Below are 26459 nucleotides of genomic sequence, written 5' to 3' on the forward strand. Positions count from 1 at the left end.
TGAGCGACTGAACTGAACTGAACTGAATGTTTATTTCTTATTCATTGCTCTATAGTGTTCTAGTGATTCAATAACATTCCAATTGATTTCTCCATCATACTGTTGACAGACATTTGGTTTGTTTTCACTTTGAGGCTATTACGAATAACACTGCTGTGAACATTCTTGTATATGGTTTTTACATGCATATTCCTTGGGTGTATGCTAGGAAGTAGACTATTTTTAGTAGATAACGCTAAACAGTTTACCATACTGCTTCTATCAATTAAACTCATATATGACAGTTAAGTTGTACCTCAGCAAGATTCTTCAGATCCTGTATCCTAGCTTAGACTCTGCATTTTGCATTTTGATTGTTTGAGTAATGTCTGTTTCCCCTATTACACTATGAATTCTATGAAGAAAAGGGCAGCAATGGCCTTATGCACGTTTTATTTTCTTTCTTTTTTTTTTTTTTTAGTTTTTATTTTTTAAATTTTAAAACTTTAATTCTTACATGCATTCCCAAACATGAACCCCCTCCCACCTCCCTCCCCATAACATCTTTCTGGGTCATCCCCATGCACCAGCCCCAAGCATGCTGCATCCTGTGTCAGACATAGACTGGCGATTCAATTCACATGATAGTATACATGTTAGAATGTCATTCTCCCAAATCATCCCACCCTCTCCCTCTCCCTCTGAGTCCAAAAGTCCGTTATACACATCTGTGTCTCTTTCCCTGTCTTGCATACAGAGTCGTCATTGCCATCTTCCTAAATTCCATATATATGTGTTAGTATACTGTATTGGTGTTTTTCTTTCTGGCTTACTTCACTCTGTATAATCGGCTCCAGTTTCATCCATCTCATCAGAACTGATTCAAATGAATTCTTTTTAACCGCTGAGTAATACTCCATTGTGTATATGTACCACAGCTTTCTTATCCATTCATCTGCTGATGGACATCTAGGTTGTTTCCATGTCCTGGCTATTATAAACAGTGCTGCGATGAACATTGGGGTACATGTGTCTCTTTCAATTCTGGTTTCCTCGGTGTGTATGCCCAGCAGTGGGATTGCTGGGTCATAAGGTAGTTCTATTTGCAATTTTTTAAGGAATCTCCACACTGTTCTCCATAGTGGCTGTACTAGTTTGCATTCCCACCAACAGTGTAGGAGGGTTCCTTTTCTCCACACCCTCGCCAGCATTTATTGCTTGCAGATTTTTGGATCGCAGCCATTCTGACTGGTGTGAAGTGGTACCTCATTGTGGTTTTGATTTGCATTTCTCTAATAATGAGTGATGTTGAGCATCTTTTCATGTGTTTGTTAGCCATCCGTATGTCTTCTTTGGAGAAATGTCTATTTAGTTCTTTGGCCCATTTTTTGATAGGGTCGTTTATTTTTCTGGAGTTGAGCTGCAGAAGTTGCTTGTATATTTTTGAGATGAGTTGTTTGTCAGTTGCTTCATTTGCTATTATTTTCTCCCATTCAGAAGGCTGTCTTTTCACCTTGCTTATATTTTCCTTTGTTGTGCAGAAGCTTTTAATTTTAATTAGATCCCATTTGTTTATTTTTGCTTTTATTTCCAGCATTCTGGGAGGTGGATCATAGAGGATCCTGCTGTGATTTATGTCAGAGAGTGTTTTGCCTATGTTCTCCTCTAGGAGTTTTATAGTTTCTGGTCTTACATTTAGATCTTTAATCCATTTTGAGTTTATTTTTGTGTGTGGTGTTAGAAAGTGATCTAGTTTCATTCTTTTACAAGTGGTTGACCAGTTTTCCCAGCACCACTTGTTAAAGAGATTGTCTTTACTCCATTGTATATTCTTGCCTCCTTTGTCAAAGATATCTCAATAGATGCAGAGAAGGCCTTTGACAAAATTCAACATCCATTTATGATAAAAACTCTCCAGAAAGCAGGAATAGAAGGAACATACCTCAACATAATAAAAGCTATCTATGACAAACCCACAGCAAACATTATCCTCAATGGTGAAAAATTGAAAGCATTTCCCCTAAAGTCAGGAACAAGACAAGGGTGTCCACTTTCACCGCTACTATTCAACATAGTTCTGGAAGTTTTGGCCACAGCAATCAGAGCAGAAAAAGAAATAAAAGGAATCCAAATTGGAAAAGAAGAAGTAAAACTCTCACTGTTTGCAGATGACATGATCCTCTACATGGAAAACCCTAAAGACTCCACCAGAAAATTACTAGAGCTCATCAATGAATATAGTAAAGTTGCAGGATATAAAATCAACACACAGAAATCCCTTGCATTCCTATACACGAATAATGAGAAAGTAGAAAAGAAATTAAGGAAACAATTCCATTCACCATTGCAACAAAAAGAATAAAATACTTAGGAATATATCTACCTAAAGAAACTAAAGACCTATATATAGAAAACTATAAAACACTGATGAAAGAAATCAAAGAGGACACTAATAGATGGAGAAATATACCATGTTCATGGATTGGAAGAATCAATATAGTGAAAATGAGTATACTACCCAAAGCAATTTACAAATTCAATGCAATCCCTATCAAGCTACCAGCCACATTTTCACAGAACTAGAACAAATAATTTCAAGATTTGTATGGAAATACAAAAACCTCGAATAGCCAAAGCAATCTTGAGAAAGAAGAATGGAACTGGAGGAATCAACTTGCCTGACTTCAGGCTCTACTACAAAGCCACAGTCATCAAGACAGTATGGTACTGGCACAAAGACAGACATATAGATCAATGGAACAAAATAGAAAGCCCAGAGATAAATCCACACACATATGGACACCTTATCTTGCACGTTTTATTTTCAGAGCCTTGTACAGTATCTGGGATATATTAATTGCCCGATAAATACTTAAAGGAATTACCATGAAATCTGGGCAAAGCAGAAGAATGGGTCTCTTGTCTTTTCCTTCTTGAAAACTTGAGTAGAGACCCACTACTAGGCTGTCTCAAAGTGAAATTATTAACCAAATGCCTATTATCTCTGAAATTCTGGTATGGGAGTCACATTTCTTCCTAATCTTTACTGTTGGTAAAACATAAAGTAGTAAGCAATGAATTAAAGGATTACCTTGACAGAAGACCATTCTTCTAGAACAACCAGCAGAACTAGCATTCAGAATTTTTCCCATTTTAATTTAATTTATTTTTTAGTCTTTATTGAATTTGCTATCATATTGCTTCTTTTTCGTATTTTGGATTTTTGGCCACGAGGCAAGTGAGATATCAGCTTGACGACCAGACATCGAACTCCTGCATTGCAGGGCAAGGTCTTAATCACCGCACATGCAAGTGCAAATGTTAGTCGCTAGGTCTGTGTCCAGCTCTTTGCGACCCCATGGACTGTAGACCACCAGGCTCCTCCATCCATGGGATTCTCCAGGTAAGAATACTGGAGTGGGTTGCCATTTCCTTCTCCAGGGGATGTTCCAGGCCCAGGGATCGAACCTGGGTCTCCCACATTGTAGGCAGACTCCACAGTCTGAGCCACAAGGGAAGCCCCAACCTATTTTTAAAAATGCTTTGTCTTTAAAATTTTTGTTTTTGTTGTGTTATGACTTTTAATTTTTTCACTTTTGTGTTACATAGGTCTTTTAGAAAGACAACTCACTGTCACTCCGAGGTTGGCACTGTAAATAAGAAGCCCCACATGAGAGCATATCCCTGGATGGTTTATCTGTGTCTGCATCACCACTCACGTCTTTAAGACACATCCCCCAAATAAGAACACTGGCATCTACAGGGATTTGCCGTGACGTGTGCCTAATTTTCCAGTGCACAATGACGATAGATTAGACCCTTTAACCACAGCTTTCCTAAAGCCTTCAAAGGGGAAACAGAGTAAAGAAAAGGAAGCTACAACTTAACAGCCTGATTTACAAGACTGAATTTGCTTTTTCAGCTCATGGTCTCCTATGGGGAATTAGGGGAGATCAGTTTAGCAGTCATCAGACAGAGACTAAACCTAAATTTCCCTGTGCTCCTAAAAGTCCTACCTAAGAAGGTGAAGATTGTATCTTGAGTGTTTAGCATCATTCTGAAAACCTCTTTCCTTGTACATTTGTTCCCTTAAAGCCTATTCTACCTTCCATCGCTACCCCTTACTCTCCCCGCTGACAACCGTGGTGCTGTTCTGCAGCTTGAACACCGTGGCCCTATCAGAATACAACCCACCAGAAGATACACACATACTGATGTGTTTGAGAAGTGGAGTCTGTAGTGTGCCGTGTGAGCTCAGCCACTCAGTCGTGTCTGACTCTCTGTGACCCCATGGACTCTAGCCAACCAGGCTCCTCTGTCCACAGGACTTCCCAGGCAAGAATACTGCAGTGGGTTGCCACTTTCTACTCCAGGGGATCTTCCTGACCCAGGGACTGAACCCGCGTCTCTTGTGTCTCCTGCATTCGCAGGCGGATTCTTTACCTGGAGGGGGTGAGTTTTGGTGCACTTCTATGTATTCAGTTAACAAATAGTTACTGAAACTCCTGGCAGTGGGGTAAAGTGAAAGGGTACCCGATCTGGGGTTAGAAGGCCTGAGTTCTACGCATGAGTCAGACGCTCCTCAGCTTTATAACACTGGGCAAGTTATTTAACATTTCTGAGATTCTGCTACTAGAGATAAAGAAGGATGAGATAAATAACAGAGAGAATGGATAGCAGATATTTCTTTAAAACTGCGTCATCCAATGCAGTTAGGAGTCACATGTAAGGTCTGCGCTCAGCACAACACAGGCCCGTTATGCACCTGCTCACTTTCTGTCTCTGTGCCACGTTTTGCCAATTATCACAATATTTCAAATGTTTTCAGTGTTGTATTTGTTATGGTCTTTGCTGTTTCTACCATGATTTGCTGAAAGCTCAGATAATAGTAAGCATTTCTAATAAAAAAGTAAAATAATAAATAATAAAGTATTAATAAATCATAAAATAATAAAGTTAAGATATGCACATTGTATCTTTAGACATCATGCTGTTTCACATTTAGTAGACTATAGTATAGTGTAAACATAACTTATATGCACTGGGAAACCAAAAACATGTGTGCGACTCACTTTACTTCAGTATTTGCTTTATTGCTGTGGTCTAGAACTGAACTTGCAATACCTCTGAGGTCTGCCTGTTCATTAAGGCTGGGTACCATTTCTAGGCCCCAGGAGGATCAGATAACAAGGGCACACACTGCCTTTAGCTCCAGCTGTATCTCTTATCAGTAAGATGCAACATGCTCAATAGGGAAAAGACTCCACTCTTTACTTTGAAATAATAGCTGAATTCATATCATGGTTTTTTGGTTAAGAGGTGAAATAGAGCAGAAAAAGAGGAAATTTGCTTTAATCATGCTTCTCGGAGAATATATCGCTAAAACTCACAAGACGGCTTTCTCTCTTTCAAGGCTACTTATAAATAATACCTCTCAAATAGATTTAGGTTGGAAGAAATAATTCATACTTGAAATAAAGCCTAATGACCTACTGTGGATTAAATACCTATTGTGTGTTAAACAAAGAAGAAGATGAAGAAGATGATAAAAGTGACCTCAGAGGCAGACAGGTGAGATCTATAAACCGCCTGTACCATTATTTTAAATATTTTTTAACATACAAAAGAAAATGAAAAGAGAAAGGGGTAAATGAAAAAAGTTCTATCCTTTTTTGGTTAAAAAAGATAGAAAAGCCTCAAATTCAAATTTAAACAATACTAAGAGACAGTTAAAGCTTGCATTTAAAGTAAAACTCAATTTAACCCTAATTTTCTTAAGAATTATAACTGAATATGTGATGTACCCAATACAGAAAATACAGAGCAGACTTAGGAAGCTTTAAATCAAATGATCCATCATGCATCCACTTATTCATTGATGAGTGACTATGATTATGCAGTCGTTCTCAAAATGTGCCTCCTAGAGCAGCAACAGGGCCACCTGGCAGCTTGCGAGAAATGTAATTCTTGGGTTTGATTAGTGGACGTTTGATCTTGTCCAAAATGTGCATGGAGACATTTGGTTAGTACCAACAGGTCCTTAATATTTGGTCCTCCCTACAATATTCATGAGCTTATTTATTCCATGCGAAGTGGTCCTTGATATCAGCTCCTTTCAAAACTGTTCATGCTTAGAAAAAGTCCTTGGGTTCAAACAGCTCAGAAGGTTTGTTGAAACGTTTGGTTTATAGGATTAATATATAAAACACTATCATTGGTTTTACTGGTCCAGTAACAATGTTGTGGCTGTATTGACAATAATAACCCTTCTTGCCTCAGTAGCCTAGGTGGTAACAAAACACAGAATTAGGTAGAAGGGTCAAGGATCACATTTTTCAGTAGGGCAGGTTTTATATTACTATGTGTACTGAGGAAGAATCCTGCAGGTTAGGGAAACGGAGAGGGCAAGCCAAGGGTGAGGTCTCAGGATGCGTGGTGCATTAATATGTCACTAAACACCTGGCTGAATGTGGTGGGGTCATTCAGGTAGAAGTATGAGAGGATGAGCTCCGTCAAGCCATGATGTAAAATGGAATAGAATATGATGATGTGAACACGGTACAGAGTGTCTTGCTTGTTGGGAAGGAATGAGAATAGATGCGGCCCTACCACACAGTGTGTGCATTCCCAGTCACTCAGCTGTGCCTGACTCTTTGTGACCCAGTGGCCTGCAGCCCGCCAGGCTCCTCTGTTCATGGGATTCTCCAGACAAGAATGTGGAAGTGGATTGCCATTTCCTCCTCCAGGGGATCTTCTCAACCCAGGGATTGAACCCATGTCTCCTGGACTGACAGGCGGATTCTCTACCAATGGGTCACCTGGGAAGCCCCTACTATCTAGCAGTCAGGGGTAAAAGCCATCATGAAGGGGGATACCAGAGATTTAATTAATCCACCTACAACTATCCTATTGCCCAGGATTAATGGGCAATGTTCCCCTTGCATCAGTGTCATAGAGGTACCATCTTGTAGACAGCAAGAAGCATCTGCCACTATTGGGAGAGATTTTAGGGGGTACGACTCCCACACTTACCCACCAATCAGTACGGAGTGCCACACCCTGGGCTGGTGCCTACCCACTGGCTAATAACCCAGCCAGGCTGAACTGGGTGTTCAATCCATAACATATGTGTAAGGCTTCCCCTATCACTGAACCAGTGATCACTGCTCAGAAGTCTACAAAAGAAATAAAAATCCCTTCTTCTGTTGCTTGGTAACATGACATCTTTATTTAAAAACTCTCAGCAGAATATAGCAGAAATATACTCACAAAAAGAAAAGCCAAGGGTACATAATAGTGGCTTTTGTTACCATTTCCATTCCTTTAACAGAGGATAGGAGTAGAAAGGTACTGGTGCTGTGAAAAGAAGAGAATCTGCAATGCCCCAGGGACAAATGGTCAGGATTTGGATAATATAATCACTCACGATGGACGGAAAAACTTCAGCACAAGTTTTGTGCTGAAGGGGAAGTAAGGAAAAACCTGGATGGGTTAAAATGACAGAGAAGAACCAAATGCAACACCATCACAAGTACTTTGAAGAATTCTCTGATATTCATGATAAACAGGTCTTGTGAATGCTACCAGAAAGAAACTCATTAAAGAGGCAAGTAAACAAACGGAATTCAAAATAGACACCAGCATCCAAGCCAAACTTGATCCATGTAAATGAAATTCCAGAGGAGTATAAAGTGATCAGATGCAGAGAATCAGTTCTTATGCACAATTCTATTGCTTGAGATGATGACAGAATCCTGTTTACACAGCTCGTGATAATATTTTGATATTTAAATGCTGCTGCTGCGTCACTTCAGTCGTATCCAGCTCTGTGCGACCCCATAGACGGCAGCCCACCAGGCTCCCCCATCCCTGGGATTCTCCAGGCAAGAACACTGGAGTGGGTTGCCATTTCCTTCTCCAATGCATGAAAGTGAAAGTGAAAGTGAAGTCGCTCAGTCGTGTCCAACTGTTAGTGACCCCATGGACTGCAGCCTACCAGGCTCCTCCGTCCATGGGATTTTCTAGGCAAGAATACTGGAGTGGGTTGCCATTGCCTTCTCCAATTAAATTCTAGTACCACAATATTCAGTAATAGCACCTTCAAGATGGCACCAACACTGATCAATTACCTACTGTGCATAGTGTAGTACTGGGTTATGTTACGCTGTTGATTTATGCACTAAATGAAAAGGCAAGAAGACACAGTACCTCATGTGTACACACAAAAAACCTTGACGTTAACCGTTCATTGTGCATGATGGATTTCGAGGTTGCAAATATGAATACAATTTGACTGCTCCTATTAAATGCACGAATAAAAGGATGCTCTTTTCACTTTTCAAATCTTAAAAAATACCTTCTTTGAGTCTTACTTGTGAATATGGGACAATGAAAAGTAACAATAACTGTGCATTACTATTTGGGCCTTTGAAAGACATTAATGAAACTTTTGAGTACATTGTGGACAAAGCAAAAGAAAATTTAGATGGCCTAGTGGATTATGTTGAGGTGGGTTTTGTCCATGGAAGGCTTGGCAGAGGCAGAAGATCAGATGCTCCAAGACTTCCACCAGAAACTCTGGCCCTTTACACATCCGCACTGCACAGCACCGGATGAACAATGCAGTGGGAGGTTAGCGCTGCAGATTTCAAAAGCTGCAGCAGTACACCATCCTTCGATTTGAGGCTTTGTTGAAGTGTTAAAGGACAGGAAAGCAGTGAACAAGCTATCACCCAAGTTTGTGGTGGTCACACTCAAATACAGCCACCAACTTCACCATGATACCAATAAAACCGAATGCATATAACTGAAATTGTTAACAGATAAAGTCAATAATCAGGTCCACATATACTTGAGGGCAATTGCTCATCAGCTTAACAGTAACCCTGCTGAACGTCACAAGGAAGAGTAAGAAGAAACGTGAAATCCAAAATTCGTCATGTTGTTTTTCAGTCGCTAAGTCATGTCTGACTCTGTGACCCCATGAACTGCAGCACCCCAGGCTTCCCTATCCTTCACTGTCTCCCAGAGTTTGCTCAAATTCATGGCCACTGAATCAGTGATGCCAACCAACCACCTTATCCTCTGTTGTCCCCTTCTCCTCTTGCCCTCAATCTTTCCCAGCATCAGGGTCTTTTTCAATGAGTTGGCTCTTTGCATCAGGTCGCCAAAGTATTGGGAGTTTCAACTTCAGCATCCATCCTTCCAATATTCAGGACTGATTTCCTTTAGGATTGACTGGTTGCATCCCCTTGCTCTCCAAGGGACTCTCAAGAGTCTTATCCAGCACCACAATTCAAAAGCATCAATTCTTTGGTCAGCGTTCTTTCTGGTCCAACTCTCCCATCCATACACAACTACTGGAAAAACCATAGCTTTGACTAGATGGACCTTTTTTGGCAAAGTGATGTCTCTGCTTTTTAATACATTGTTTAGGTTTGTCATAGCTTTTCTTCCAAGGAGCAAGCATCTTTTAATTTCATGGCTACAGTCACCATCTGCAGTGATTTTGGAGCCCAAGGGGGGAAAAAAAAAATCTTTCACTGTTTCCCCATCTATCTCCCATGAAGTGATGGGACCAGATGTCATGATCTTAGTTTTTTGAATCTGAGTTTTAAGCCAGGCTTTTCACTCTCCTCTTTCACCCTCATCAAGAGGCTCTTTATTTTTTTCTTCACTTTCTCCCATTAGCATGACATCATCTGCATATCTGAGGTTGTTGATATTTCTCCAGGCAATCTTGATTCCAGCTTGTGAGTCATTTACAATAAAAATAACGTAAGTATAATTTTCACAAAGCTGAATGCATTATTTAATGAACTGTGGCCCAAATGTCTCAATGGACATTTTGGATAGGACCAATCGTCCTGCGAGGCTCGGGCCGCACTAAGACCTACTGAATCAGAAAGCACGATGGGGTCTGGCCACATTTTTATGTCTTCCAAGGGACTGACTGTGCTGCAGGCCAAAGTCTGAGAACCAGCCTCCTGGAGTGAAAAGGCTAACAGTATATTCTTCGCAGTCAGAGAAACTTGGGTTCAAATATTTTCACTTAGACGTACCTTCTCTGTGACTTAGAACAGGTCATTTAACCCAAGCATTAATTTGCAAAGTAATAAAAATGGTACCAAATTAGAGACATGGTACCTTTCAGGGCTATCATTAGGATTAAATGAGGAAATACATACAGGTGGGATATAAAGTGTATGTGCATCAAACACACAGTGCTTGATGCAGAGTAAGCACTCAGTAACTGATGCTTGCTATTCTTCTAGGCATGGAAGGCCCTGTGTTCAATCTAGTAAGAAATGCTGTGCTCATCAGATGCAGCTTCTTTCTTTCACGACCTCAGTCTGGAAAAGGAGCTACACTAGCTTACAAACAATCAAGATACAAAGCAGAAAGTGTTAGGTGGCAAGAGAATGGGTCCCTTACCAAGGTGCGAGGCAGTTTCTTACATTAAAGACATCCTAACGGAACTTGATGCAACTGGGATTGGGAAACTATTATTTAAAACTTTCCTGGATATATTATTATTTAAATGAAAAGCTTTTGAGTCATCATTTCCTGTTATAATTATCCAACTGCTTTCATGGGTACAAAAATAAGTAGAACACCTAATTCTTATAATACTTCTGAGGAATAAGACAGGATAAAAAAGACTGCCACAATTTCATATCACATAATAACATGCTTATTTGGTTTCTAAGTCCCATCATTTCTACCCTGGAAATCTCTCATCTATTTCCTCCTTTCCATTTTAGCAGCCTACATAGAGCTACCAAAATAATGTTCCCTGCAAACCGCTTTACCAGAGTCACCTCCTTGCTTAGGAACCTTCATAATGACATAATTTCCTAATGTCAGATACAATGTTAGACAGTCAAGATTCAAGCCTGAACAATGATCTCCTATCACCTTTTGGAATCACCTTCACGTGTAGTATTTTAATAGTGAGCATGTAAAGAGCCAACTCATTGGAAAAGACCCTGATGCTGGAAAAGACTGAAGACAAAAGGAGAATGTGGGCGGCAGAGGATGAGATGGCTGGATAGCGTCACTGACTCAGATATGAATCTAAGCAAACTCCAGGAGACAGGGAAGGACAGGGAGCCTGGTGTGCTGCAGTCCATGGGAGCACAAAGAGTCGGACACGACTGAGCGACTGATAACAACAACAACAACAGAATGGGAAGGGTGGTAGCCTGGCAGGGATTTTTGACAGAAGCAGTTCAGGGATTATAGATACAAGTGAGCAGGAGGTAGCTAGGCCTTACGAAGCATTTTGGGGGTGAAGACCCTTTTTATATGAGGGAGTAGCACAATTACTGGCAACCCAAAGGGTCAGGGCAGGGAAGGCTCCAGGGAGAGGAAGAGAGTCTTTTAGGCAGTGGCTCACCAGGGCATGGAAAAAGGCAGGATTGAGGGCAATGCTCATGGGAATCAAGCCTACGGTTTTGGCAGGCCCGGCTCCTGCATTCCACCTCCCAGTGATTCAGGAAGCAAGGAAAGACTCCCCCGGAGAGGCCCAGGGACTAAGCTCAACTGTCAGAACAGCGGATGAAGAAGCCATACTTGATAACCAGAGAGAGGCGAGAATGCAAGCAGAAACCAAGGCAGGAGAAAATCTGGGAGGCCCCCCGCTTTGAGGAAATCTTCATCAACTTAGACGCCACCCTCCCGACCGCCCTCATAATACCCTGTGATCATCTCATATAGCACTCATGTTACAAGCATGTGCTTAGACATTTGTCTCCCCTACCGAGCACTCAACACTCCGAGAGCAAGGATGTATATGATCTGAATTCTTTCACTGTATCCCTAACAACATGCATGCATGCTAAGTCGCTTCAGTCGTGTCAACTCTTTGCAACCCCACGGACTGTAGCCCAACAGGCTCCTCTGTCCAAGGGATTCTCCAGGCAAGAATACTGGAGTGGATTGCCGTGTCCTCCTCCAGGGGAACTTCCCAACCTGGGGATCGAACCCTGTCTCTTATATCTCCTGCATTGGCAGGCAGGTTCTTTACCACTAGCGCTACCTGGGAAGCCCACACTTAGTCTGGAGTCTGGCACAAAGCCAGTATCCTCAGTAAAATGCCAGCGAGTGAATGGAGGAAGGAAGGAAGGAAGGAATGAAATGAGGATGGACCTTTGATCAATCATACCAGGAAGAGGTTTTTAACTCATTTAGTTCAATCCCATTGTTTCGCAGAGAGATTAAAGGGCTTGCAAGGCTCTTCAGTGCTGGGGGAGAGAGGGCATTAGTGCTAGAGTTGTACCCTAACCCAGGACACTCAGCCACCCTTCCTCCTCCTCTCTGCCCTGCTGGGAGCATAGAGACAGTTTCCACAGACATTCTAATGTTTGTTGGCTCCTTGTTGGGAATGCACAATACATTCTCCCATGGAGACAGGTTTTTTTTTTTTTTTCTTTTTTCTTTTTTTATAAATGGTGGTTCGGTTCCCAGGCCAGGCCACAAAAGCCTATTTACCCCATAGCTGAGCTCAGCTATAAAACCAGCGGTAGCTCGGAGGCCTCACTGAACCCCCAGCTCTGAGTCCATAGTCTGGCGGGCAGGTGGGCAGCTGGCTCTGCAGGGGGGGAGGGCAGAGCTCCCTTGAGCAGACCAGGGGCATGGGAGGGGGGGCTGGGCAGGGGGCCCGGGCGGGCAGCAGCTGCAGGAGTCTAGGCAGCCTCTGAATGCCTTGGTGGTTCTTAAGTGGATTGTTGGTAAGTTGGGAACCGTCTGTACTTAGAAAGGCAGATTTCAAGAGGTAGGGGATCCTATTTCACTTGAAGGCCCACAGTAATGAGGGTTCTTTATTCGTAATGAAGCAGCCACTAATTGGAGGGACAGGCTCGGGAGGCCTGTCGGAATTTTGTGCTCTTGGATCAGAACTGACTAATATTATGCAGTAGCCAGGCAACCCCTCACTTCTGCATAAAACTCGTGTAAAAATCCACCATGAAGTGCCTATTTGACAGTCACTGCTTATTATTAATAATGATAATAACAGGGTGGCTTATATACAGCCTGAAGCTGGGAGAGTCAATGAATTCTCAGTTTCCTCAAGTTTCTCCCCTACCCCCAGCCAGATTAGGAACATTTGGAAAATCCTTACACGGAGAGTGGGCTGAAAGCTTTCATATTTACCCTGAGGAGACACGGCTCTGGTTTCTAAGGCTCATCCAAGAGATGATCTCTTTCCTTCCTTTGCCTCCTCAGAGGTAGAAACACTCCATAAACTCATAAATGTTGTAAAAGCAAATGTATGAAAAAAAGAAAAACAAAAGCAAATGTACAAAAAAAGTGTTAGTGGAACTGAGAAAGTTACAGTAGGTGAATCAGTTATAACAAGGCAAAACTTTTAGCCTTTCTGGGCTTAATGAAATGTGATCAACTACACTGGAATGTTCTGGTGCCCCCTGGAGGATCCTAAAACCTACCCAAACTGGTTATTTGGTATCTTTCTTCAGAGGTCCTAGAAAATCCTACAGAGGCCGTATTTCCTCTCCCAGGCTCAAATCAGCTCAACCTGATTCAATCATATGCAGCAGAACAGAGGAGGAATGAAAACTAACATTTGAAATGATTCGTGAGACTGTAGGTTTTTGGATCAACCACAGAATCTATTTTTGGTTTGTGAAGTTTATAAATCTGACCGTGCACGGTTCACAGCGACATGCGCAATCTCTCAGTTCTACTGGGCCGAGTGTTTAGTGAACAAGGAGGCTTGCTTCTGTGAACCTGGCTTTGTTTTGCACAGACAGCCTGCAAAGGTAAACATTTAGCTTCTAAAACTTTACTGCACTGGTTTTCCTCGGGGACATGACTCTAGTAGAATGATGACTAAATGGCCATCAGAGTTGTTTATTCCAAAGCCACAGAGCAGTCAGCAAATGTGAGGAACCATTATCTGACTTCAGTAAGCTCCAGTAATAATAAGCTCCAATAATCTAACAGAATTACAGCTGCCCATCTGCCTTCCCCTCCTCCAGTTTATGTGAGAGTGACTGAAATCACTATCTTGGTGTATAATGTGGCTGATACCAGCCAACCCTAGATCATCACACCTGAAAGATACAGACCAGGTTTTACCACAGTTGCAGAGACATATGCTAGCACTTTATTGTGACCACTGCAATCATCTTTTAAAAAGTGTGTGCTGAGTTGTGTCTGACTCTTCGCAACCCCATAGACTCCAGGCTCCTCTGTCCATGGAATCCTCCAGGCAAGGATACTGGAGTGGGTAGCCATTCCCTTCTCCAGGGGACCTTCCCGACTCCAGGGATCAAACCCGTGTCTCCTGCATCTCCTGTACTAGCAGGTGGATTCTTTTACCACTGCGCCACTTGCAATCATGGTTATAATATAAACATGATATGATATGCAGGATTAATAGTCACTTTTTTCAGTGCCATTCCATCTGCTAATGCTTAATTTCTTAATTTGAATAACATTATAAATGAGTGTACCAAAGTTCAAACCGTGAAGTCATCAAACATAACTTCAGACTTTCAGAATAGTTGCAAGAATTCTTTGTATTCCTAGATATACTTCCCCTAGATTCTCATAATGCTAACATTTACTAAACTGTCTTTTCTTTTTCTAAATGCACATAAATACACATATTTTCCCCAAAGTGCTTAAGTTGTGGATTATAATGTTCCTTTACTACTAAGTATTTCAATGTGTATTTCCTAAAAATAAGGGATCCTCTTCTGTAAACAGTAAATTGTCAAAATCAGGAAATTAACATTGAAATATTATCTAATCTATAAAAATCTTGAGATTTTGTCCAGTGTTCCAATGGTATTTTTATAGCAAAAAAAAAAGTCTAAAATCACACACTGCATTCAGTTGTCATGACTTTTCAGACTCCTTTAATCTGATGGTTCCTGAGTCTGTTCTTAGACAGGCCAGGCATTTCATAGAATGTCGCACATTTTGAATTGTCCTTTGTGTCCCTGTGATTAGATTAAGGTCACACACCTCTGACAGCATAATACAAATGTTACTCTGGCTTTTTCTCTATGCAGAATAATCAGAAGTGCATAATGGCCCCATTAAGAGCAATGTAAACCTGAACCTTTTGGTTAAGCTGGTGTTGTCAGGTTTCTCTACTTAGTTACTACTTTACCCTTTGTAAATAAAAGGCAGCTTGCTGCAATATATTTGGAGACAATGCAAATATCCTAGTCTTAGTTTGGTTCAGTTGAGTTGCTTAGTGGTGTCTGATTCTCTGTGACGCCATGGACTGCAGCACGCCAGGCCTCCCTGTCCATCACCAACTCCCAGAGTTTACTCAAACTCAGGTCCATTGAGTCGGTGATGCCATCCAACCATCTCATCCTCTGTCGTCCACTTCTCCTCCCGCCTTCAATGTTTCCCAGCATCAGGGCCCTTTCAAATGAGGCATCAAGTGGCCAAAGTATTGGAGTTTCAGCTTCAGTATCAGTCCTTCCAATGAATATTCAGGATTGATTTCCTTCAGGATGGATGGGATGAATCTCCTTGCAGTCCAAGGGACTCTCAAGAGTCTTCTCCAACACCACGGTGAAAAAGCATCAATTCTTCAGCACTCAGCTTTCTTTATATTCCAACTCTCATATCCATACATGACTACTGGAAAAACCGTAGCTTTGACTAGATGAACCTTTGTTGGCAAAGTCTCTGCTTTATAATATGCTGTCTAGGTTGGTCATAACTTTCCTTCCAAGGAATAAGCATCTTTTAACTTCATAGCTGCAATCACCATCTGCAGTGATTTTGGAGCCCCCCAAAATGAAGTCTCTCACTGTTTCCATTGTTTCTCCATCTATTGCCCATGAAATGATGAGACCAGATGCCATCTTCGTTTTTCTAAAGTTGAATTTTAAGCCAACTTTTTCACTCTCCTCTTTCACTTTCATCAACAGGTTCTTTAGTTCTTCTTCGCTTTCTGCCATATCTGCATATCTGAGGTTACTGATATTTTCCCCAGCAATATTGATTCCAGCTTGTGTTTCATCCAGTCCAGCATTTCTCATGATGTATTCTGCATATAAGTTAAATAAGCAGGGTGACAATAAACAGCCTTGACATACTCCTTCCTGATTTGGAACCAGTCTGTTGTTCCATGTCCAGTTCTAACTGTTGCTTCCTGACCTGCACACAGGTTTCTCAAGAGGCAGGTCAGGTGGCCTTGTATTCCCATCTCTTGAAGAATTTTCCACAGTTTATTGTGATCCACACAGTCAAAAGCTTTCATGTAGTCAATAAAGCAGAAGCAGATGTTTTTCTGGACTTCTTGCTTTTGTGATGATCCAATGGATGTTGGCAATTTGATCTCTGGTTCCTCTGCCTTTTCTAAATCCAGCTTGAACATCTGGAAGTTCACAGTTCATGTATTGTTGAAGCCTGGCTTGGAGAATTTTGAGCATCACTTTACTAGCGTGAGAGATGAGTGCAATTGTGTGGTAGTTTGAGCATTCTTCAGCATTGTCTTTCTTTAGGATTGGAATGAAAACTGACCCTTTCCAGTCCTGTGGCCACTGCTGAGTTTTCCAAATTTGCTGACATATTTTTTTAATATAAATTTATTTATTTTAATTGGAGGCTAATTACTTGACAGTATTGTATTGGTTTTGTCATACATCAACATGAATCCACTGTAGGTGTACAAGTATTCCCCATCCTGAACCCTCCTCCCTCCTCCCTCCCCGTACCATCTCTCTGGGTCGTCCCAGTGCACCAGCCCCGAGCATCCTGTATCATGCATCGAACCTGGACTGGCGATTCATTTCACATATGATATTATACATGTTTCAATGCCATTCTCCCAAATCATCCCACCCTTGCCCTCTCCCACAGAATCCATAAGACTGTTCTCTACATCTGTGTCTCTTTTGCTGTCTCACATACAGGGTTATCATTACCATCTTTCTAAATTCTATATATATGCATTAGCATACCATATTGGTATTTTTCTTTCTGACTTACTTCACTCTGTATAATAGGCTCCAGTTTCATCCACCTCATTAGAACTGATTCAAATGTATTCTTTTTAATGGCCGAGTAATAATCCATAATGTATATGTACCACAGCTTTCTTATTAATTTGTCTGCTGATGGACATATAGATTGTCTCCATGTCCTGGCTGTTTGCTGGCATATTGAGTGCAGCACTTTAACAACATCATCTTTTAGGATTTGAAATAGCTCAGCTGGAATTCCATCACCTCTACTAGCTTTGTTCTCAGTGATGCTTCCTAAAGCCCTTGACTTCGCATTCCAGGATGTCTGGTTCTAGGTGAGTGATCACACCATCACACCATGGTTATCTGGGTCATTAAGATCTTTTTTGTATAGTTCTTGCCACTTTTTCTTAATATTTTCTGCTTCTGTTAGGTCCATACTGCTTCTGCCTTTGATAATGCCCATCTTTGCATGAAATGTTCCCTTGGTATCTCTAATTTTCTTGAAGAGATCTCTAGCCTTTCCCATTCTACTGTTTCCCTCTATTTCTTTGGATTGATCACTGAGGAAGGCTTTCTTATCTCTCCTTGCGATTCTTTGGAACTCTGCATTCAAATGGGTATAACTTTTCTCCTTTGTCTTTCACTTCTTTTCTCAGCTATTTGTAAGGCCTCCTCAGACAACCATTTTGTCTTTTTGCATTTCTTTTTCTTGGGGATGGTCTCAATCCCTGCCTCCTGTACAATGTCATGAATCTCTGTCCATAGCTCTTCAGGCACTCTGTCTATCAGACCTAATCCCTTGAATCTATTTCTCACTTCCACTGTATAATCATAAGGGATTAGATTTAGGTCATATCTGAATGGTCTAGTGGTTTTCCCTACTTTCTTCAATTTAAGTCTGAATTTGGAAATAAGGAGTTCATGATCTGAGTCACAGTCAGCTCCCAGTCTTGTTTCTGCTGACTGTATAGAGCTTCTCCATCTTTGGTTGCAAAGAATATAATCAGTCTGATTTTGGTACTGACCATCTGGTGATGTCCATGTGTAGAGTCTCCTCTTGTGTTGTTGGAAGAGGGTGTTTGCTATGACCAGTGCCTTCTCTTGGCAAAACTCTATTAGCCTATTCTAGTCTCAAACTTTCATCTATTAGTTTTAGCACTCACGGATGATTCTTGCCTGTAACAATTATTTTTATGATGACTTGGCAGAAGGTGATTTTCTAATTCCATCATTCCTTCCACATTTATTAGTGCATTTTCTATTATACTAAAGCTTTCCCTTCTTCATTATTTGTTTACTTGTTCATTTATATTGGTGTAGCACATGGAGCCTTTATTCAGTAGTATTAAATTTACTACCATTATTTACTTAAATTGGTATTTTGTTTCTTTCAATTGTTTATTAACTGACCAAATTACAAAAATAATCCTGGTAGATACCTTAGATCATCCTTCTAATAAGCCTGTTGATCTGGTCTTCCCTGTTGCCAGCATCTCCCACCTTCTACAAAACGGGTCATCTTTTTCTTCATTTCACCTCATGGAGAAGACAATTTAAAGGGCCACAGGAAGTTGTTTGCTTCTTTGAAATGTTTTCCAACGGTACAGATCTCATGAATCAGATCCTCCATGCAGATGAGTCCATATTTCCCAAGAGATCAAGCAATCCATGTGTTGTCTGTCAGGACCAACTCACTTCTTGTTGATTTTGACATAACCAAGCTTGTAGATCAATGCATTTACAGACTTCAGGTTTGGGTACCCCCATGCAGTGTATGGCTCCACAATCCTCAGCATGTTAAATGAAGCCTTGTTGAGCTTCACAAAGGTGCCACTGAAGATCTGCCGGAGGTGAAGGAGCTGCAGCACCTTTAGAACCTTTGGGCTCACACTGTTGATACCTCTAATCCTGACAACAAATGCCAATTTGGGTTCTGCGGGTACATAGAAGTTGCCGGCTTTTTGTGCCATCCTAGCCAACCGAATTTTAGTTCTGTGCATCTGCCTGTATTCCTTGTGGTAATACTTAGCTTTTTCATAGATAAGCTTCCTCCCTGCCTTTCGAAGCATCTTTTGGGCAAACTTCTTTCTCAGGCGCTTGATCTTAAGCTGTGTGAAATTCTTTCGCTTTTGGGTTTCTGGCATAGCCGGAACCTTCTTTTTCTTCTCTTCTGCACCCTCCACAGTTCCAGCCGAGAAAGAACTTAAATTAGTATTTTAATGATTATATCATCCCAGATTTGCTCAATTGGAGTTCCTTAAAACTGGATCCTCTGCCAATCTGACATATCCCTATCATAAGCACATTCTTACTTTGGGGCATAACAAGGTTCTAATACTTCCCCTGCCTCAATCATTTCTTTGTGGACTATATACACCCTATTCTCTACTTCCTTTTAGGTGGAGAATTCGGGTGTATAGAAACAAAGATCTTGGCTCTAGGTGTGCTCACTGCAGCTGGGGTGCAACTGCTTCAACTGCCTTGTCAGAGGACAGAGCTGGGGAGTGTTTACACAAACATATAGACGAATACATCACACACACATACACTCACGTGCACAATACAGATATATAATCCATGCAGATCTTTATGTAGTTACCACACGTGTATGTGCATACGTATGTATATGTATTAGAACTCAAGTTCACACCTAAATCTCCAATTCCAATCCAATACTGCAGAGTTCATTCTATTTTTTTTCTTTTACCCTGACTGCAGCTTCCCTCTCTCAAAATACAAGACAAGACTCCCACTATCCACAACTTATTTGCTCAGCCTTAGAACACACAAAAAATGATTTCAGAATTGCTAACCTACGCTTCTGCAGAAAGAGAGGTCTGCTAACTAGAGTTAAATATCCGTTCGGAGTTATTTTGTTTTTAGCCCAAGAGCATGTTGTTGCAATACTGCGTTCAGAGTGATCAGGGTTTGCTTCTTCCACCCCTCTTCATTGTGATTATGTTACTTATTTGAAATTAAATTTTTTTCCTTGTCCTCTGTTTGGTCAAGTTATTTTTATCTTTCAGGAATGTTTTACAGTTCTCCTTATACAGATTTTGCATATTTCATGTCAAATTTATTCTTAAGCATTGCATCTTCTTTGTGTATGTATGTGTGTGTGTGTGTACTAAATCTCTTCAGTCATGTTTGTGACCCAAAGGACTGTTGCTATTGCAAATACAGTTTTCTCTTTGTATATTCTTAGATAGCTTGCTGCTTTCTGAAATCTCTTATTATTTTATTTTGTTTTACCACTAATTCTTAGGACTTTCTAGGTCCATAATTATTAATACATCATCTGCAAATAGAGACAGCTTCACTTTTACCATTCTTCTGCCTCTATTGGTTTCTCATGTCTACTTGTATTGGCTAATATTTCTAGCACATTTCTGAATAATAATAGGATAATTGGTAATCTTGCTTTGCTTCTAATCTTAGTGGAAACAGTGCTAATGTTTCCCCCTCATGCTGGCCTTAGGACTAAGGAATATTTATACTTGACAAAACTATATATTTTCTGAAAATGTCTGTCAATTCCTTTTCCTTGAGTGACTTTATCAGAAATGAGTGTTGACAATTGTGAAAGATTTCCAGAATCTATAATTATATGATTTTCTTCCTCAGATCTATTTATAGGGCTATTAAGTTAATTGATTACCTCATATAGAGTCATCCTTATTCCTGGGATAAATCCCACCTGGTCATAGTATATTATTTTCTTCATGCATTATCAGATTCTATTCTCTAATATTTTATTTAGTAATTTTATATCCCTATTCATAAGTGATACTGGTCTATAATTTTCTGTACTGTTTCTATCAGGTTTAGGTATTGAAATTATATTTTCATAGTAAAAACAATTAAGATTTCCTTCATTCACAATATTCTTGAACAATTTGTGGAGCATTTATGGGACCATTTGGTCTTTGAAGGTTTGGCATAATTTCCCTGTGAAACTTTCTGGTCCTGGTGCTTTTCTTGTTCTTTAATAACTTTTTCTATTTCTTCTAAGGAAGTTTTTTTTCATAGAAGCCAATCTAATAAGATCAATTTTGGTAAACTAATCTTCTAGGAAATTATTTGTATATGTGTGCATTCTCCCTTTTTTCTTGAGTTAGGTAATGGCTTACATAATTAATTTATTCATTAAATTTACTGGGGTTTTTGTTCTCAATTTCAATGTTATCTTTATGCTTTTCCTCATTTTGCTGTATTCTAGTTTATTTCTTGTTCCTTTTCTAGCTTTTTAAATTGAGAATTTACTTATTGCCCTCTTTAACTTTTATTAAGTGTTTAAGGCTTTGAATATTCCTTTGATCATTGCTTTATATGTATCCCACAGATTCTGTTATGTGGTATTTTTCATTATTATTTTCAAGAAATTCAATTTACACAGGATCTTTTCTTTTTGGTGAATGTTTCATATTCACTTAAAAAATGTGAAGGATGGCAGGAAAGGACAGTTAGGGAGTTTGGGATGGACATGTACACTCTGCTGTATTTAAAATGGATAAACAATAAAGACCTACCATATAGCACATGGAACTCTGCTCAGTGTTATGTGGCAGCCTAGATGGGAGGGGAGTTTGGGGGAGAATGGATACGTGTATATGTTTGGCTGAATCCCTATCACAACTCTGTTAACTGACTATACTCAATACAAAATAAAAAGTTTTAAAAAAGGAAGAAAGTGTATTTTCTGTTGTCTGAGTGTAGAGTGTGATATATATCCTTATTGATTATGTTGTTTAAATCTTCAACATGTTTACCTGATTTGTCTTACACTGAGCATATTATGTTAAATTTTTCTATTAGTAGGTTTTTTCTTCTGTGTTTCCCTTTGCATCACTTGTGAATTTTACTTTCTAAAAGTGGTTGCTGAATAATTTAGTACCTAGATACCCATAAATGTTTTATGTCCATTGTAAATTTTGGCTTTTAGCATTAAAAAGTGTCCTTTTTTTCCACCTAAAAGGTGTTTTTTTTAAAGTTATATAGATATTCTACATGTTTTCTTATTAACATTTTTTCCACTTGCTTGGTAACTCTTTGCTTATCCCTTTATTTTTAGCCTTTATTAACAATTTCATTTTAGATACAGCATATAGCTGAATTTTCCTTGGTGAGTCCAGCGGAAAATCTTTTCTTTAAACAGGTAAGTTAAGCCCATTTACATTTATTGATAAGACTAATACGTTTGGTCTCAACTCTGTCATACTTTAGCTCACAATTAGTATAAGAATTTTATTTTATGTTTTATTTCTCTACTGTATTTTATTAATTCTTTAATTTGATTTCTTCTTTTGGTTTAGTGACACTATTCCATATGATACTATAATGGTAAATGCACGACATTATACATTTATTCAAGCCCACATAATCTGTAACACAAAGAGTGAACTCTACTGTAAATGGTAGACTTTGGTTGGCAACGTATTAATGTTGGTTCATTGATTATGACAACTATATCACACTGATATGGGATCCTGCTGGTGAGGGAGGCTATGTGTTTGGTAAGAGAGGGGTATATGGGGACCCTCCAAATTTTTGCTTCAATTCTGATGTGAACATACATCAGAACGGGCATTAATAAAAGTATTCACTGGGGGAAGGGTGAAAACAACAGAGATGGTAACCGTGAAAATATGATAAAAACTACGTTTCAGATTCTTCAAAAATTATGTCTACCATTTGCCAACCACATTAAAAGAAGAGGTGCAAAAATAATGTCTTCCTTTTCAAACTGAGCATGAACCAACATTGTGGAGATATTTATAACTGAAATCCACTGCCAGTTCACCAGCCAACTGACTGGCATTTCACACTGAAAAAAGCTGGAGAGCTGTGTCCACTTGGGGCATGGTGGAAAGTATATTCCAATCCAGTCTTTTGTGACAGTGGGCTCTAATATTTTACAGTCTATTGCAGTATTTAAATATGGTTTTAAGTTGTGCTAAACTATGTATCATCAATTGTTCCCTTCATTAGGTGTTGGGAAAGAGCAAAGTCATAATGATAAAGGAATTTGCACCATTGTTCACGTTTCCCAGTAAAGAAGTGGTCAAGCAAGGAGACGGCAAGACTGAACGTCAACACCTTAGGAATCAGTGAACTAAAATGGATGAGAATGGGCGAATTTAATTCAGATAGCATTATATCTACTACTGTGGGTAGTAATCCCTCAGTGGAAAGGGAGTATTCCCTCATAGTCAACAAGAGTCCTGAATGCCATACTTGGGTGCAAGTACTGTCTCAAAGATGACAGGATGATCTTGGTATTCAACATCACGGTAATCCAAGTCTATGCCCCAGCCATCGATGCAGAAGAAGCTGAAACTGGCCAATTCTATGAAGACCTATGACACTTTCTAGAATTAACACCAAAAAAAAAAAAGATTCCCCTTTCATCATTTGACATTGGAATGCAAAAGTAGGAAGTCAAGAGATAACCCGAATAACTGGCATGTTTGGCCTTGGAGTACAAAATGAAGCAGGGCAACGGCTAACAGTTTTGTGAAAAGAACATGCTGCTCATAGCAAACACACTTTTCCAACAACCCAAGAGATGATTTTACACATGGACATCATCAGATGGCCAACACCTAAATCAGGCCGATTATGTTCTTTGTATGTGAAGATGGAGAAGCTCTATACAGTCAAAAAAAATAAGACCTGGAGCTTGTTCAGATCATCAACTCCTTACTGCAAAATTCAAACTTAAATTGAAGAAAGTAGGGGAAAGCACTAGGACATTCAAAAGTATGACCTAAATCAAATCCCTTATGATTATACAGTGGAGGTGATGAATAGATTCAAGGGATCAGATTTGGTAGGCAGAATGCCTGAAGCACTACGGATGGAGGCTTGTAACACTGTACAGGAGGCAGTGACCAAAACCATCAAAAAGAAAAAGAAATGCAAGAAGGCAAAGTGGATGTCTGAGAAGCCTTGACAAATAGCTGAGGAAAGAAGAGAAGTGAACGGCAAGGGAGAAAGAGAAATATATACCCAACTGAATGCAGAGTTCCAGAGAATAGTAAAGGGAGGTAAGAAAGCCTTCTTAACTGAACAAGGCAAAGAAATAGAGGAAAAGAATAGAATGGGAAAGACTAGAGATCTCTTCAAGAAAACAGGCGATATCAAGGGAACGACTGAGCATCTGAACAACAATAAACCAGCAAAAAGCCAAGAGGAAAAAAGAGAGAGAGAGAGAGAGGTTGCATTGCAAGTTGCATTCTTCACAGCGATTCTTTAAAGAACACAGCTTCTCAGCTCTGAGTTGATAAAATATGGACCGGGTGTACTCGAAAAGCATGAACAATGGTGCAAATGCCTTTATCAATGTGACTTTGTTGTTCATTCACTAAGCCATGTTCAAGTCTTTGCAACCCCATGGACTGCAACACACCAGGTTCCTCTGTCCTTCATGATCTCTCAAAGTTTGCTCAAATTCATGTCAATTGAGTCAGTGATGCTACCTAACAATCTCACCCTCTGCCACCCTCTTCTCCTTTTGCCTTCAATCTTTCTCAGCATCAGGGTCTTTTCCAATGAGTCAGCTCTTTGCACCAGGTGGCCAAAGTATTTTAGCTTCAGCATCAGTCCTTCCAATGAATATCCAGTGTTCATTTTCTTTAGAATTGACTGGTTTGATCTCCGTGCTATCCAAGGGGCTCTCTCAAGAGTCTTATTCAGCACCACAATTTAAAAGCATCAGTTCTTTGGCGCTCAGCCTTCTTTATGGTCCAACTCTCACATCCATACATGACTACTGGAAATACCATAGTTTTGACTATATGGACATTTGTCAGCAAAAGTGATCTCTCTGTTTTTAAATATGCTATCTAGGTTTGTCATAGCTCTCCTTCCAAGGAGCAAGAATCTTAATTTCAAGGCTGCAGTGAGCATCCACAGTGATTTTGGAGCCCAAGAAAATAAAGTCTGTCACTGTTTCTATTTTCCCCCATCTATTTGCCATGAAGTGATAGGACTGGATCCCATGATCTTAGTTTTTTGAATGTTGAGTTTCAAGCCAGTTTTTTCCCTCTCTTCTTTCACCCTCATCAAGATGCTCTTTAGTTCCTCCTCACTTTCTGCCATTAGAGTGGTATCATCTGCATATCTGAGGTTATTGATATTTATCCCAGCAATCTTGAATCCTGCTTGTGATTCATCTAGCCTGGTAGTTCACACAATGTACTCTGCATGTAAGTTAAATAAAAAGGGCAACAATATATAGCCTTGTCATGTTCCTTTCCCAATTTTGAACCAGTCCATTGTTCCATGTCTAGTTCTAACTGCTGCTGCTTGACCCACATTCAGGTTTCTCAGGAGACTAGTAAGGTGGCCTGGTATTCCCATGTCTTCAAAAACTGTCCACAGTTTGCTGTGATCCACACAGTCAATGGCTTTAATGTAGTCAATGAAGCAGAAATAGATGTTTTTCTGGAATTCCCTTACTTTCTCCATGATCTAACGAATGTTGGCAATTTGATCTCTGGTTCCTCTTTCCTTTTCTAATCTCAGCTTGTACATCTGGAAGTTCTTGGTTCATGTACTGCTAAAGCCTAGCTTGAAGGATTTCGAGTATAACCTTACTAGTATGTGAAATGAACATAATTGTATGATGGACTGAACATTCTTTGGCATTCCCTTTCTTTGGGATTGGAAGGAAAACTGACGTTTTCCAGTCCTGTGGCCACTGCTGAGTTTTCCAAATTTGCTGACATACTGAGTACAGCACTTTAACAACATCATCCTTTAGGATTTGAAATAGCTCAGCTAGAATTCCATTACCTCCACTAGCTTTGTTCATAGCGATGCTTCCTAAGGCCCACTTGATTTTACACTCCAGGATGTTCAGCTCTAGGTGAGTGACCACACCATCATGGTTATCTGGGTCATTAAGACCTTTTTCATACAGTTCTGTGTATTCTTGCCACCTCTTATTAATCTTGTCTGCCAGGTCCTTACAGTTTGTGTCCTTAATTGTGCCCATCTTTGCATGAAAGGTTCCCTTTGTATGTCTAATTTCTTGAAAAGATTTCTAGTCTTTCCCATTCTACTGTTTTCCTCTGTTTTGCTACTAAAATTCATTAACTTTATACTAGAAACAAAGCATCATTTTGTCTTATTCTGGGAGGAATCCGTCTCCCCCTGTTTAACAGATATATGTTGGACATTATAGAGAAAATATCATGAAAAACCCTGTAATTGTTCTTGCCCCGACTTTGATGAGTCGGTTAAATCTAGTTTTTCCATAATCCCATATTTCCTTTCAGAACTTTTCCTTTTTGGTTGTTGGTGTGAAACCCAACCAGCAAATATACATCATAGTCCACTCCTACCCACCTTGCCTTCCGAGCTCTGTTCACTATTATTTATGAAGTTAGTTGTCCTGAATTATTACATCAGTATCTTTGTCTCAATTTTTACATTACCAGGAATTTCTTTGGAGCTACTGATCCATGCTGTGTGAAGAGGCAGATATAGTGCAATACAATGGTAACAGCAGTGCAA

General features: G+C 40.0%; 1 protein-coding gene and 1 pseudogene across 27 annotated transcripts in view; both read right to left on the bottom strand.

Annotated features, from left to right (window-relative positions):
* Positions 1-26459, bottom strand: part of ICA1 (islet cell autoantigen 1) — a 165574-nt gene that overhangs the window by 64352 nt on the left and 74763 nt on the right. The window lies entirely within an intron of this gene.
* Positions 1-26459, bottom strand: part of LOC132659666 (large ribosomal subunit protein uL30-like) — a 70509-nt pseudogene that overhangs the window by 14277 nt on the left and 29773 nt on the right.

This window comes from Ovis aries, chromosome 4 (assembly GCF_016772045.2).
Source record: "Ovis aries strain OAR_USU_Benz2616 breed Rambouillet chromosome 4, ARS-UI_Ramb_v3.0, whole genome shotgun sequence".
NCBI classification, from domain to species: domain Eukaryota; kingdom Metazoa; phylum Chordata; class Mammalia; order Artiodactyla; family Bovidae; genus Ovis; species Ovis aries.